The sequence below is a fragment of the Amphibalanus amphitrite genome, unplaced genomic scaffold, assembly GCF_019059575.1.
Source record: "Amphibalanus amphitrite isolate SeventyFive unplaced genomic scaffold, NRLGWU_Aamphi_draft 001998F_arrow, whole genome shotgun sequence".
In the NCBI taxonomy this organism is placed as follows: Eukaryota; Metazoa; Arthropoda; class Thecostraca; order Balanomorpha; family Balanidae; genus Amphibalanus; species Amphibalanus amphitrite.
Window position 1 is genome coordinate 32,700 of NW_024883491.1, and position 12,218 is coordinate 44,917.

Sequence of the window (12,218 nt, forward strand, 5' to 3'; positions counted from 1 at the left end):
AGCAGCATCCAGACGAACACCGAGACGAAATGCTCCCTATCAGTTTCATATAAGGCCAGTCCTAAAACATGGAACGAGGTCGATGCCGAGTTCCGTTGTAGATCATGAGGTCAAAGGAGCAAAAACTGACGATGACGCTTGGGATGAATCAGGTCGAGCTGATTCTACTTTTGCTTATTGATGCTGAAATGGCAGTCACTCTATCAATCCGGCGCATTATCAGGCAGCATTCTTACCTCTACAGCCCCTCCATATCGCTTACGGTTCCTTTGACAGTTTTCAGACCGGTCACATGTCGATTGCAGAACGTTCTGAGACCGTTCGCAGACCATTGTAGACCGGACTCAGACCGTTCTCACTCTCAGTCCGTTCCAGTCCGTCGTTCTCAGACCCCTCAGAGCAGACCGTTCTCAGTTCGTCCTCTGGCCGTCCTCTGACTGTTCTCAGTCCGTTTTCGGTCCGTTCTCAGCCCGTTATCTGATCGACCTCAGACAGTTTTCAGTCCGTTCGCAATTCGTTCTTTTCCCAGTCGATTCTCTGACCGTCATCTGACCGTCGTTCTCAGTCTGTCGTTCTCTGACCGTTATCTGACCGTCGATACCGGTTGTCGTCTACCCGGCAGCTCCTGGGACTCATTCGGAAGGCCTCTTCAGCCGGTTCAATTTCGCCGCGCCCACCCAACGTGTGCCGATGCTGTTCAAACTGATGAGACAGGTGAACTTTGGAAAATTCCACGGAGGTGACTGCCACACCGTGAAAGGAAATCAGGCTTACAACGAGACACACATTGACAGGTCTGCTCTTGAGGTACGTAAAGTAGGCATGTAAGGTCATACCAATGAATCTTATCACTGGATGAATCAAGGCTACACCCCCTCCCAATCTTGACTGACGTTAGCACTTTCGTAGGGGAGACTACGTTCAGAGACAATAATTGGACGTGAACTATAAACACGGGTGGCAACGTCAGGCCGAGGTCTAATCGACCCAAACTGCTGAATATCAAACTAGGCCGCGTAGAGTTTGACTGTGGCGAACTTGTAAACAACAGAATTCCCGCGATACGGGCTACGATTCCAGCGAACTGTGTCAAGAGTTGACAATCAATGACATAAGAAAAATTAGCATGATTCAAAAGCAAAATACATACAAAATACAAGGTTCGGGATGGCAACAGGCTGAGCCAGCTTGGTTCTAATAATCAGACGTCCAGCTTCTTCTGACGAAGACCCAGATGCAACATAAAGGACACGTTACCGCTGTTTCATGCTTTTGAAGTCAAAATCAAGTTAAATGCTGTCTGCTGTTAGCCGAAACGGAGAACACTGTTGGTGGTAGCAACGCTACATGTAAGCCTTGAGAGGTGATAATTAATTAAATATAAGAGTGCGAAGCCGAGAAGTGTCATCCACAGGGAGGCTAACTTTACCACTGGCACGGGGGTGGGACACATGCCACTAGCCAGCGGTGCCGAGTTTAACTTATCTGAAAAGTTCCTTAAGACGCCACAACCACAAACGTCATTAATTATTGTTCATAGCTTTCACTGAGTGACCTGATCTTTGACCACAATTTACTAACTTTGGAGCCGTGTCATGACCAGAGGAGATTCAGACATTTGAAATTCTATGGATCCGTCTTATCTAATCAGTGACTAGGATCATGTTCCCATGCATTGCCTTTCTAGCTCTATGCCAACTACAGTAAACTCAAGATTCCTCATTGACAAAGGATCTGTTCTGTTGCCTCGAGAATGTAAAGAGTAACTCTTCCAACAAATGGCACTTGTCACGTTTCTTAGATTTCCACGCTGACCTTCGCCCCATAGCAATCATAGTCAATATTCTATATACTGCACAAAATTGCTTACCAATCGGTGCACGCACGCCACACTGTTAAATTCTTTTACATGTTAAAACACGGCTAGCAATCCACTGGTGTCAATAAATAGGACAGAAATGTAACAATAACATCATGAATACCATGCCAGCTATAAAAACCATCAAATTTTGCATGAGGATCGCTTAGATGAAAGAACACTGCAATTGTAGGTATATGGAAGTTAGATCCTATCTTACCTCTAATCATAGTCATTTTCGCATGAGCATAATGGAACAAGGTCCAAATCAACAACAAGGCCACTGAGTATTGATTTGTCAAGTAAAACATTCTTCAAAGTAATTGTCAGTCCTAACTTTCATCAATCCTCAATTTATTCGCTGTAAGAGCTGCGCCCCTGTAGTCCATGGGGCCGCGCGTTAGAAGGCCGCCGAGCGGGGTAGTTATACAGCACCGCACGGCAGCGGAGTAGTGCGGCACAGCCTACCAGTCCAGTGCCGTATCGAGGCGGCGCGGCGCGGCGCTGTCCTCTGCACCGCGCGATTAACCCGCGCCCCACTGGGGGGGGGGGGGCTATTTATAGCCCCCCTCCCGTTTTTCTGCAATAACTTTCAAACCGTTTGACGGATCGACGCCAAACTTTGAGTACCTTCGGCTGCATCAATTTGACACCTTGTGTCAAAATTTGAACTTCGTAGCTACCATAGGTCGGCCGGAAATGACGTCAGAGTGACGTCATGTTCGTCCGATTTCGACGCAAAACATTGAAGCACGGCAATCGCTCCCAAGAGCTCAGTTTTTAAGCTAGATCCAATTTCTTTGCATGAAAGGACTCAGAATTGACCGCGCTATCAAACTGCTATCTCGGATTTTCAAAATTTTGAAAATGTCGAAAATTATATATAATAATGTTCAAAATTCATATTTTTATATTTTTCAAAAAGTTTTTGATTTTTCGAAAAAAACCGGAAAATATGTGACAGAACGCATGATTATGACTAACTCTAGCAAGTTTTAGCTTAATATCTTCAAAAATGGCCAAGTTATACGCATTATTGCAAAAAATTCAAAATTATTAATTTTTCAAATCAATTTTTCAGTACGTATTGGACATCGTACACCAATATAAATGGCACCATCGTGTTCCTGAGCTCAAACTGCATCCAAAATTTGACCTTTTTAACCTGAAAGTGACCTGACCTAAGCTAAATTCGACTCAAAATGACCTCGAATGACATGGACGACATCAAATTCGAAATTTGTGGCCTAAATGGACCATAAAACATGTGTCACGTGACCGACGCATGATATAATATTTTCGTGACCTGTGATGACCTGACCTTGACCTGAAAATCAAAGTACAAGTTTGGTACCCTCAAGGTATCTAGAGCATCTGTTCACGCGTGTGGAAATAAAAAAATGAGCCTGATCTGACTTGTAAGACGGCGGCCAGAGCCCAAAATGTGAACAAGCCAAAATGCTAATAATTTTTACTTTGACCTGACCTGTGACGTCATCGGTGACCTCGAGGTCAATGAAATTAGGTTTCGCTCGACAGTTTTTCCGGGGCTATCAGACGCCGTTTGAATTTTGACGATCGGCCCGGTAGTTTCGGAGTTAGGAGGGGGGGCTATGAATAGCCCCCCCCCCCCCCCAGTAGGGCGTGTTATACACAGACCCCAGTGGGGGGGCGGGTTAAATGTTCAGTGTTCACTGTGTTCACTGTGTTCACACACGGTTCACTGTGTGTTCAGTGACCACTGTTCAGAGCCAACCAGCGCCGCTTGCCGAAAAACATCACATTGATACTGCATGCTCCGAGCCCAGTTTCAAGCAAGGTATTAGAAAATGAAGAATTAACAAACCGTGAATAATCCCAATGCTAGGGAACATTGACGGCTTCGCAAACATCTTCTTATTTCTTACTTTATCCTAGCAGCACTGCTCAGGTCAGATCGCAACCATTTCAGAGACTTCTGCCTGCTTATTACCATTTCAAATGGAGATTCCTGTATCACCGGGCTAAAAATCGCCGCCGCTTCCGGCTGGCAGCCGTGCCCGAGCGCCGGCTGCCAGCCTCGAACACATCTCCGGATTCCGGAGTTCTGCGGATTCACAGGAAGTGAGGTCAGCTTGCGAGTTAAAATGGCATTGCCAAAGACGCTGACACGTGTCATGTGGGCGATCCATCATCAAGCGCGGCGTGGCGCTGACAGAATTTCATCAGCGTCCGGTGCCGGCCGGTGCAGAGCGCAGCTAGCGGCCGTAAAACCGCGCTCGGACGGCGGCAGTTGCCGTATCAGCGGGTAAAATGGAATTGCCTCCAACGGAGCGCCGTGATGAAAATGTGCGAATGACACTAATCTGCGCTCATTTTAGCTCCACGCTCAATGATGACCATAATACAAGAATGTCTGTTATGTAAGCGCCCGTATTCACATCCTGGTTATGTGGCGTTACCGGCTAGAACCTACAAACCAGTCCCGGCCCACCCCTCGGACACTTTTCCTCTGGCCTCAGCCTTCTGTCCTATTCACCAAAACCCGCGCTCCTTCCCGCCCCATTACTCTGGCGTGCCCTCGTAGGAGACTCTCCGACACGTCTCCTGAACAGGCCGTTGGGAGCACGACGGCCGGTGACGTCACGGCTCGCGCGCCGTTCCCGCCAGCTGCCGGCGCCGCGCGCCATCACCGCGCCGTGCCCGGCCCGTTCCCGGCCGTTCCCGGCCGTACCATGGCCGTAGCCGGCCGTAGCCCGCCGTTCCTGAGCGGTGTCGACCGTGTATCCTCTCATTAGAGCCGGGTAAGACATATGGAACCGCCGGGAGACGGGGCGGGTCGGGCGACACGGATGTTGGGGTGGGGTGGGAGAGAAAATAACCCGCGAGAGCGCAGTCCCATCCGAGCGCGATCGGGTTTCTGCTGAGTTATGAGCTACGTGTGATTCGGATAGGAATGGAGGATGCTAATGTGGAACGAATTAAACGGATCACAGCTGAGCCCTTTGGTGAACTCGAAAACACGATCAAAGTCTTACCATCATTATCCATGGATAATACCTTACCTACTAAGACGATATTTTCCATCCAAGCCGTTATTCGGCTATGACCTATTTACATTTGTTCTGCTGAGGAGAAATCAAATGCTTTCCATTTGTAATCGCATTCAGCATTTCATCATCGTATCTGATAATGAAAAACTGCATGCTGCATGACCCGTTCTAAGCAAATCTTTCTGGATTTGGGTCAAATGAAATAAAATAAGTGTCGTTACAAAGTCTGTACACAGTGTTAAATATCACACCGTATACTTGCACCATCGATACATTGATGAGCCAATATTTGCGTCATTGCGAGCATAATCACCTCCGAAAATCGAGCTGTGTTGGAGCCACACTTCCCGTGTGTCTGATTTCTGGAGAAATGTAGCCTACACGGACTCAGGAACCGCAGAACTCCTCAGATAATATGTAATTCACCAGTGAATATGTCTCTAAAACCCATTTCCATTTAATACTGCTAATTCCGTATTATAACCATTTACCAAGTTCTACAGACAAGCCTTACTCTATGCTCATATTCTTAGTAACACGACACTGAATTCCAATTAGCGACGCTTCGCAAGTCTCCCTTCCACTTAATTGCAGTTATTCAGCAAGTAGAATTAACTGTGCGCCTCGCTCCACCCTAGCCCACGTTAGTGCAAATTGTGTTGTGTAACTTGGCTCGGCCCGGCTGGCCCTCATACCGTATTCTGGCGTAATGTTGCAAACGGTGGCCGGCAGCCCATCCCATTTGGTCCGCCGCGCCGCTCGCCCTCTCCGGATGCAACGCTCATCCCGCGGCCGGCGCACCATATCGCTGCAGCCCGCGAACCATCGCCACAGCCCGCGAACCATCGCCGCAGCCCGCAAACCATCCCCCGACCGGCGCACCATATCGCCACAGCCCGCGAACCACTTCGCCACAAACGCAGCACCGCAAGCCACCGCAAACTGAGTATCGCAAACGGATACCCGCATACTGCCGCAAACCACCGCAAACTGCAAACTGCCGCAAACTGAGCAACGCAAAACTTCGCAAACTGTGCACTGTTACCCACCACAAATATTTCAAACCAAAACAATTTGAGCACCGCAAACCACCGCAAGTCACTGCAAGCTGAACATTGCAAACCACAGCAAATCATTGCAAACCAACACCACCTCACTCCTCGGGAACATGTTGAGCCGTCCTATCACCAGCCAATCACAGCCGATCCAGTCACAATCAATCCAATAGCTGGGCGCCGACGGCCGTTCGTCCATGCATGGTGACTGAAGAGTCCCGTCGGACCAGCCGATCAGAATCCGTCCGAGAATCTACCAGAGAATCCGCGCGAGTAGGCCGCCCGAGAATCCGCACGAGCCTCAGCCGCCGGTCACTGTGAGGTCAACAGCACCCGCCGCCTCTTACATAAATGCATTAGGGTACAGGGCAATAAAAAGGTGGCTACAATCAGCAACATGTTTACGGGCTGTGAAATTCAATGGCCAGTAGTGAAAGAATTTGTGTTTGTCTGTTTTGTTTTGTTTTATTTTTTGTTTCGTTTCAGTTTTTGTTTTTTTATGATGAAACGTGCGCCAATGAGATATGATTATGTAGTATAGTCATGTGCAAAGGTGCATGTAGCTCTATGATAGGTATTGGTACTCGGTACCTGTCAAGCTACCTTCCTTCTCCTTTGACTGAGAAGGAAGACCCGCTTCTATGAGAGGAGCTGGATATCGCTCCTGGCTTGATGGCCAGTGGCCACCTCTGTTGGCATTCCGACATGATTGAGTCCCGTCCCGATCCGTCGAAATTACAGTTCCATGTATCGTCTAACCGAGCATGAGTTCACAAATCGCACCCCTATCGCGCACATCCAATCACGCTTTAAAAGGTGAGATTGTTTACTCGTGATGAGTTCGAATCAATGAAATGTGACCGATCCCGATACTTTCAGATAAGCTGGCTTTAGCTTGGCCGGTAAAAAGTGGATGCCGGTAAAAGTTGATGGAAAAATGAAATGAAAAATGAGAGTTCGATGAAAAGTGGGTAGGCACAAAGTAAAAGTGGGCGTAGCCGTGGACGGTAAACAAGTGGACTAAAAAATTGAACTTGCCCAGGATCGAACTCGCGACCAACGGGTCCACAGGCACACTCGCTGCTGCTGATTTTGATGGTATGCATGCATGGACCAATTTGTAAACACCGAAGGACGGTCTCGCATCACGCTCACCAGTCTCAAACGACCTGCACCACCTTTCGTTACAGTATACCAACAAAATATTAATCGCGTAATAAGCAAGCAACACGGTATTTAAAGCGGTGAGCTGTCATAACCACGATATAAATGTGGCACGCTTATGAGCCCTTATTTGCGGTCCAGGAGAAACTAGAAAGACGTTATGAAAACTGCTGAGAGAAAATAACTGTGTCGTTGTTTTAAAATATGAACGTAGTTATTTCTAATGCTCGTCTAAACGTCTACTCATAAACAACAGCGAAGCCGAAACGCTTACGGAACCCAACGCGTTGTGCTAACAGGATAAGTCGGACTACGCACGATGCGCCAAGTAGCACATTTCCGGCTGGGGAGAACTGATGAGTGATGGTCGAATGCCAGCTTTTCATGGAAATACAATTTGTGGCGTTGAAATACATGTGAGGCACACCAGTTCCTCTAGGAAGAAAATTCAGTACTTGTTTGTCGTGTTCGTTGGCATATAAAGTGAAAAGAGAGCTTGACAGGTCATCACCACGGCCAAGGGCCATAATAACAATTTAAATAGTTCCTGTAAAATTATTCTCGATAGTTGATGCCGCAAGAACAATGACAAATGTTGTATCGTTCCATAAAGTTGCGATTAGCCGTTTTCACGACGGCCATCTGGTACACATTTGGTGCACATCTGGTGCAGATTAGGTGCATATTTGGTCAAATCAGGTTCAGTCTGTCTCTTAGTAGCTATCAGCTAGGGTTGCACTAATTGCTTATATGCCTGCTTTGTCATATTATCAGAGAGCGTTATCGTTTAAAACACTGAAATAAATTCATAAAAGCCGTTTTCACGACGGAACTTTCGCAGAGGAACCTATTTGATACCTGAAAAGTACCTACTCTTTGAGGCCTTAACATCCCTCAAACTGAAATATTTTATGTTCAAAATAATTTAAGTTTAAATCCGGGCATTCTTTGCCCTCAAATCACTTATTTATTTAGAAACACAGCAATTTTCGGTTCTAGTAGCCCACCTTTCGACTATGAGGTAGCAAATCAGCGTGGCAACTTGCTCCCTCTTTGCTCCCTCGGGTATCTAATTCCGGAATTCTTAAAAACAAGGAAAGTATATATCGAGTTCTCTTTTATACCTATTCAGTTATGTTTTAATGGTGATTAAAATACGGCAAATTTTTTAATTACATTTCATATAAGAAAACACGCAAAACAATGAAACAAAAATAACTACGGCAGATAATTACCTTCAGGTATCTAATTCCGACCAATCAGCACCTCAGTAGGATATGACGTCATACAAGAATGGTGGTGAAGGTCGTTTGCAGTCCCGGCCGGTAGGTCACGTGACCGCCGGGCGCCTCGGGTCACGCGGCGGTCGGGAGTCGGACGCGGGGCGTGGTCGCGGGCGGACGCGCGGGGCATCATGCTTTGCTTTGCTTGCTTTGTCAACTTCATATAACTTACTATCGTATTCGTGTGAAAGCCAAACACTGCTCAGTACCCTTAGAAATTGAGTTTTGGAAAGCTCAAGTCCCTATAGCTCCTCAGGTCGGCAACAGTTGAAGCCTCATCTGAACCCATGTGGAAAAAAACGAGGGTAAGGAACCTTGTGTTGCTTTTTCTTTTACAGTCATAATTATCTCAAACCATCACAATTTTGAGTTGCCACATTGTCTGCTTCACTACATTCGTGTAAAACTTGGGTGAAGGCTGGTGGCTCAAAAAAGGTGAAGATATTTCTTTAAGTGCCTAATCCGTGAAATATCCCGGCTTTACAAATCTACACTTTTCAATTTCTCCACGATACATTTTTAAAAATTGTTTAACCCTCGCATGTGTGCGGCGTTTGCCAGCTTCTAATGTGTAGGGGGGGGGTCGGTTGGACCCCCCCCCCTTGCCGTTTGGCCCCTGATCGAGCTAGAGCTTAGCGGAAAAAACGAGCGTGTTGCCCGTGACGAGAGGAAGCCGATGATACCCAATTTTAAGGTCCTAGGTCATTGGTTGACCTTCCAGGTCAGGTCAATGACCCAAAATCGGGAAAATCGGGACCTGTTAGAAAGTCGTAAAGTGTGGCTGCTAAGGGGTTTTTCGGGGTGCTGATCACGAATATCGTGTTAGTTTTGATCACAGATGATGTCTTGAAGCATTTAGACCAGGTCGGGTCAGGTCAGGTCAGGTCAACCAGTAGGCGTCGTGACGGGTATTCGTAGTACGTGTCAACCGCCTCTGACAGCTTCGTAACATGTTACGAAGTCACCAAAACTACTTTGTAAATGTTCAAATGGTTGCTAAATTCGAATTCAGCTCCAAAAACTAGCCTAGAAACATGTAAAACTCGAAAAAGTGACCCGAGGTCACCCGAGGTCACCAAAGGTCAATGACCTGACCTGACCTTCAGGTGACCTTGACACACACGGGAGTAACATCAAATCACATGTTTGAACGTTTGAAACCACGAAAAGCTTGCAAACACGCGGCTAGTGCGAGCCGACATACGCGAAATCGCGATTCCGGCCAAACATGGTCTCGGAAAAGAGGTCACAGGTCAAAGGTCATTTGGGTCAGGGTCATGAAATTTTCAGGGTAGGTGTCAAATTGATCAATGCGAGGGTACTGAAAGTTTCGTCGCGATCGACCGCTTTTTACGTGAGTTATTCGCGAAAAACCATGGGGGGGGGGTCCATCCGACCCCCCCCCCCTACACATGCGAGGGTTAAATTTAATCTACATTTGTTAAAGTCGGGGCTTTGGTTTTGTGTAAACTAGATCATAAAGTTTACTATAGTTTTGTGTAACCTGATGGCTGAAGAAAATAGTAATTTTGCTAAAATGATGTGCGGAAATTTGTTGCTTTCCAAATCAAATTACTCATACCTATATTTCATTCAAAATTAGGAGGCATTATTACTGTTTTTTCTTGTAACATGAACTGAGTTTGGGTACGGTGCTCCGGAAACGTGGAACTTTAAGCTAGCTAGAGCAGTTTCCATAAAAATTGTTTAGATAGTTGACATGGCTTGTTGACAACTCTTTTGCTGTTTCTAAAAAAGTGAAAACATATTTTCCTTCATTAAGCACACAAGGCATGTTATTCTCATAAGCTATCGAATGTGTGTGTGTTTTTTTTTAGCTGTTTTTTAAGCTTTTAAGCTGTAACTTACCCCGAGTACCTGAACTTGTTTTCTTAAGTAGTGTATCCTGTCTCTGATTATGGTTGCTGAAACCCCTCAGTTTATTTATTTATTATATATTATTATTTCAGTTCCAGATTTAGGTAATTGTTTGTTTTTTTTTCTTCAATCATTTGTGTTTACTGATTGGCATCTGTAATCTTCTCTACGAATAGTACTCTCTAGTCTTCTACCATTTCCTACAATGGAACTTACCATGTAATCCTTGAGGATGGGTTTCCCAAACTTGTTCCTGATGACTCTCCTACCCTACACAATATTCCTATAAGTATACCCCATTTACAATCTGTTTCCTCTAAATGCAAAACAATCCTGCCCATCCATGTCCCATGTGCTAGACAAAACGGACTTATCAATGGTTCACATTAATGCTCGCTCACTCCACCAAAACTTTGATTTTATTGTTGCTTTTGTTTCCAAGCAAAATATTAAAGTCGATATACTGTTGATCTCTGAAACTTGGCTTAAATCTGACATCACTGACTGTTACAGGATTGATGGGTATGAAATGATCCACTCCATACCCACTGATAATGTCACTGGCAAGGGCTGTGCCATGTATATCAAGAGTGAAATCTTTCCATACTGTGCAGTGATCGATGAGATGTCTGTATGCCAAACTGAGTTTCAATGCATTAGCATTCTTATTACTTTTCCACATGGAGTCCCATTTGTTGTGTGTACTCTATATAGGTCACCGTCATACCCACTTTCCCTTTTGATGCCATTTCTTGAAGATACCCTTGATAAAGTAGTTCAACTGAAGAAGCCATGCTTTTGGGGTGGAGACTTTAATGTGAATCTATTCAAATACAATGATAATCATGATTCTAAGCAATTTTTAGATTGTATGAGCTCTCATGGCTTTTATCCTACTATCACTGTTCCTACGAGAATATCAACCACTCCACCCTTCCCAGCAACTCTCATTGATAATATTTTCACAAATGTCCTAGATGCCATCACATTTAGTGGGGCTATCTGTGCGGGGATCGCTGACCATCAAGCTGTTTGCTGCACTACCGACCTGGTCAAACAAAGCCCAACTGTCAAAGGAGCTGCATCCAGACCTAAATTTAACTATAATCAAATTGATGAACTCAAAGTAAATGTTCTCAACAGTCTGGAGGGCTTTTTGGAACTGGACGATCCAGACGACTGTGCTAGTAAGCTAATATCTGTAATACAGACCAAAGTCTCAGAACTCTCCTCAATCAAAACCTCCAGGAAAAGCATCCCCGTACAACCCTGGGTAACACCAGGGCTCCTACGCTCTATGAACACGAGGAGCGCTCTTCTGAAGGCATTTCTAAAGGATCGCTCCAATGATAAACTGAATAAGTACAAGAAGTACCGTAATGCTCTGAGACTTACTTTGAGACATGCCAAACAAAATTACTACCGTTCACAATTTGAAAAGAATGCTGGCAATCCCAAGAGGCTCTGGGCTGATTTGCTAGAGGCTATTAATAAACGAAAAACACAAAGGGATCTGCCCAGCAGATTCGAGACTGAAAGCGGTACAGTCACAGCGCCTGATAGGCTGGCATGCATGTTTAACGACTATTACGCTCAAGTAGCCCCAACTTTGGATGCAGCTCTTGGCCCCTGCACGGTTGATCCTGTAACATACCTGAATGATGTGCGGTTCCAAATGAATTAGCTTTTCAGCCAGTTAACCAAGCAGTTGTTTTAAACATTGTTGAAGGGCTAAAGGATTCTGGTGCTGGCTTGGATGGCATCAACAGTAAACTTTTAAAACATCTGATTCCAGTGATTGTTCCACACGTAACTCATTTAGTTAACACCTGCATCACTAAGAGCAAATTTCCAGCTGTGCTGAAAACTGCTCTGATTACTCCAATATATAAATCAGGCTCGCAATCGTTATTTTCGAATTATAGGCCTATCTCAGTGTTACCTGCCA

General features: G+C 45.5%; 1 protein-coding gene across 1 annotated transcript in view; it reads right to left on the reverse strand.

Annotated features, from left to right (window-relative positions):
• Positions 1-11,976, reverse strand: part of LOC122376054 — a 33,871-nt gene extending 21,895 nt beyond the window's left edge. Inside the window, exon 1 of the mRNA XM_043355722.1 lies at positions 11,925-11,976. The gene's annotated coding sequence lies outside the window, so the exon portion shown is untranslated. The remainder of the gene's footprint in view (positions 1-11,924) is intronic.
• Between the last annotated feature and the right edge of the window lie 242 nt (positions 11,977-12,218).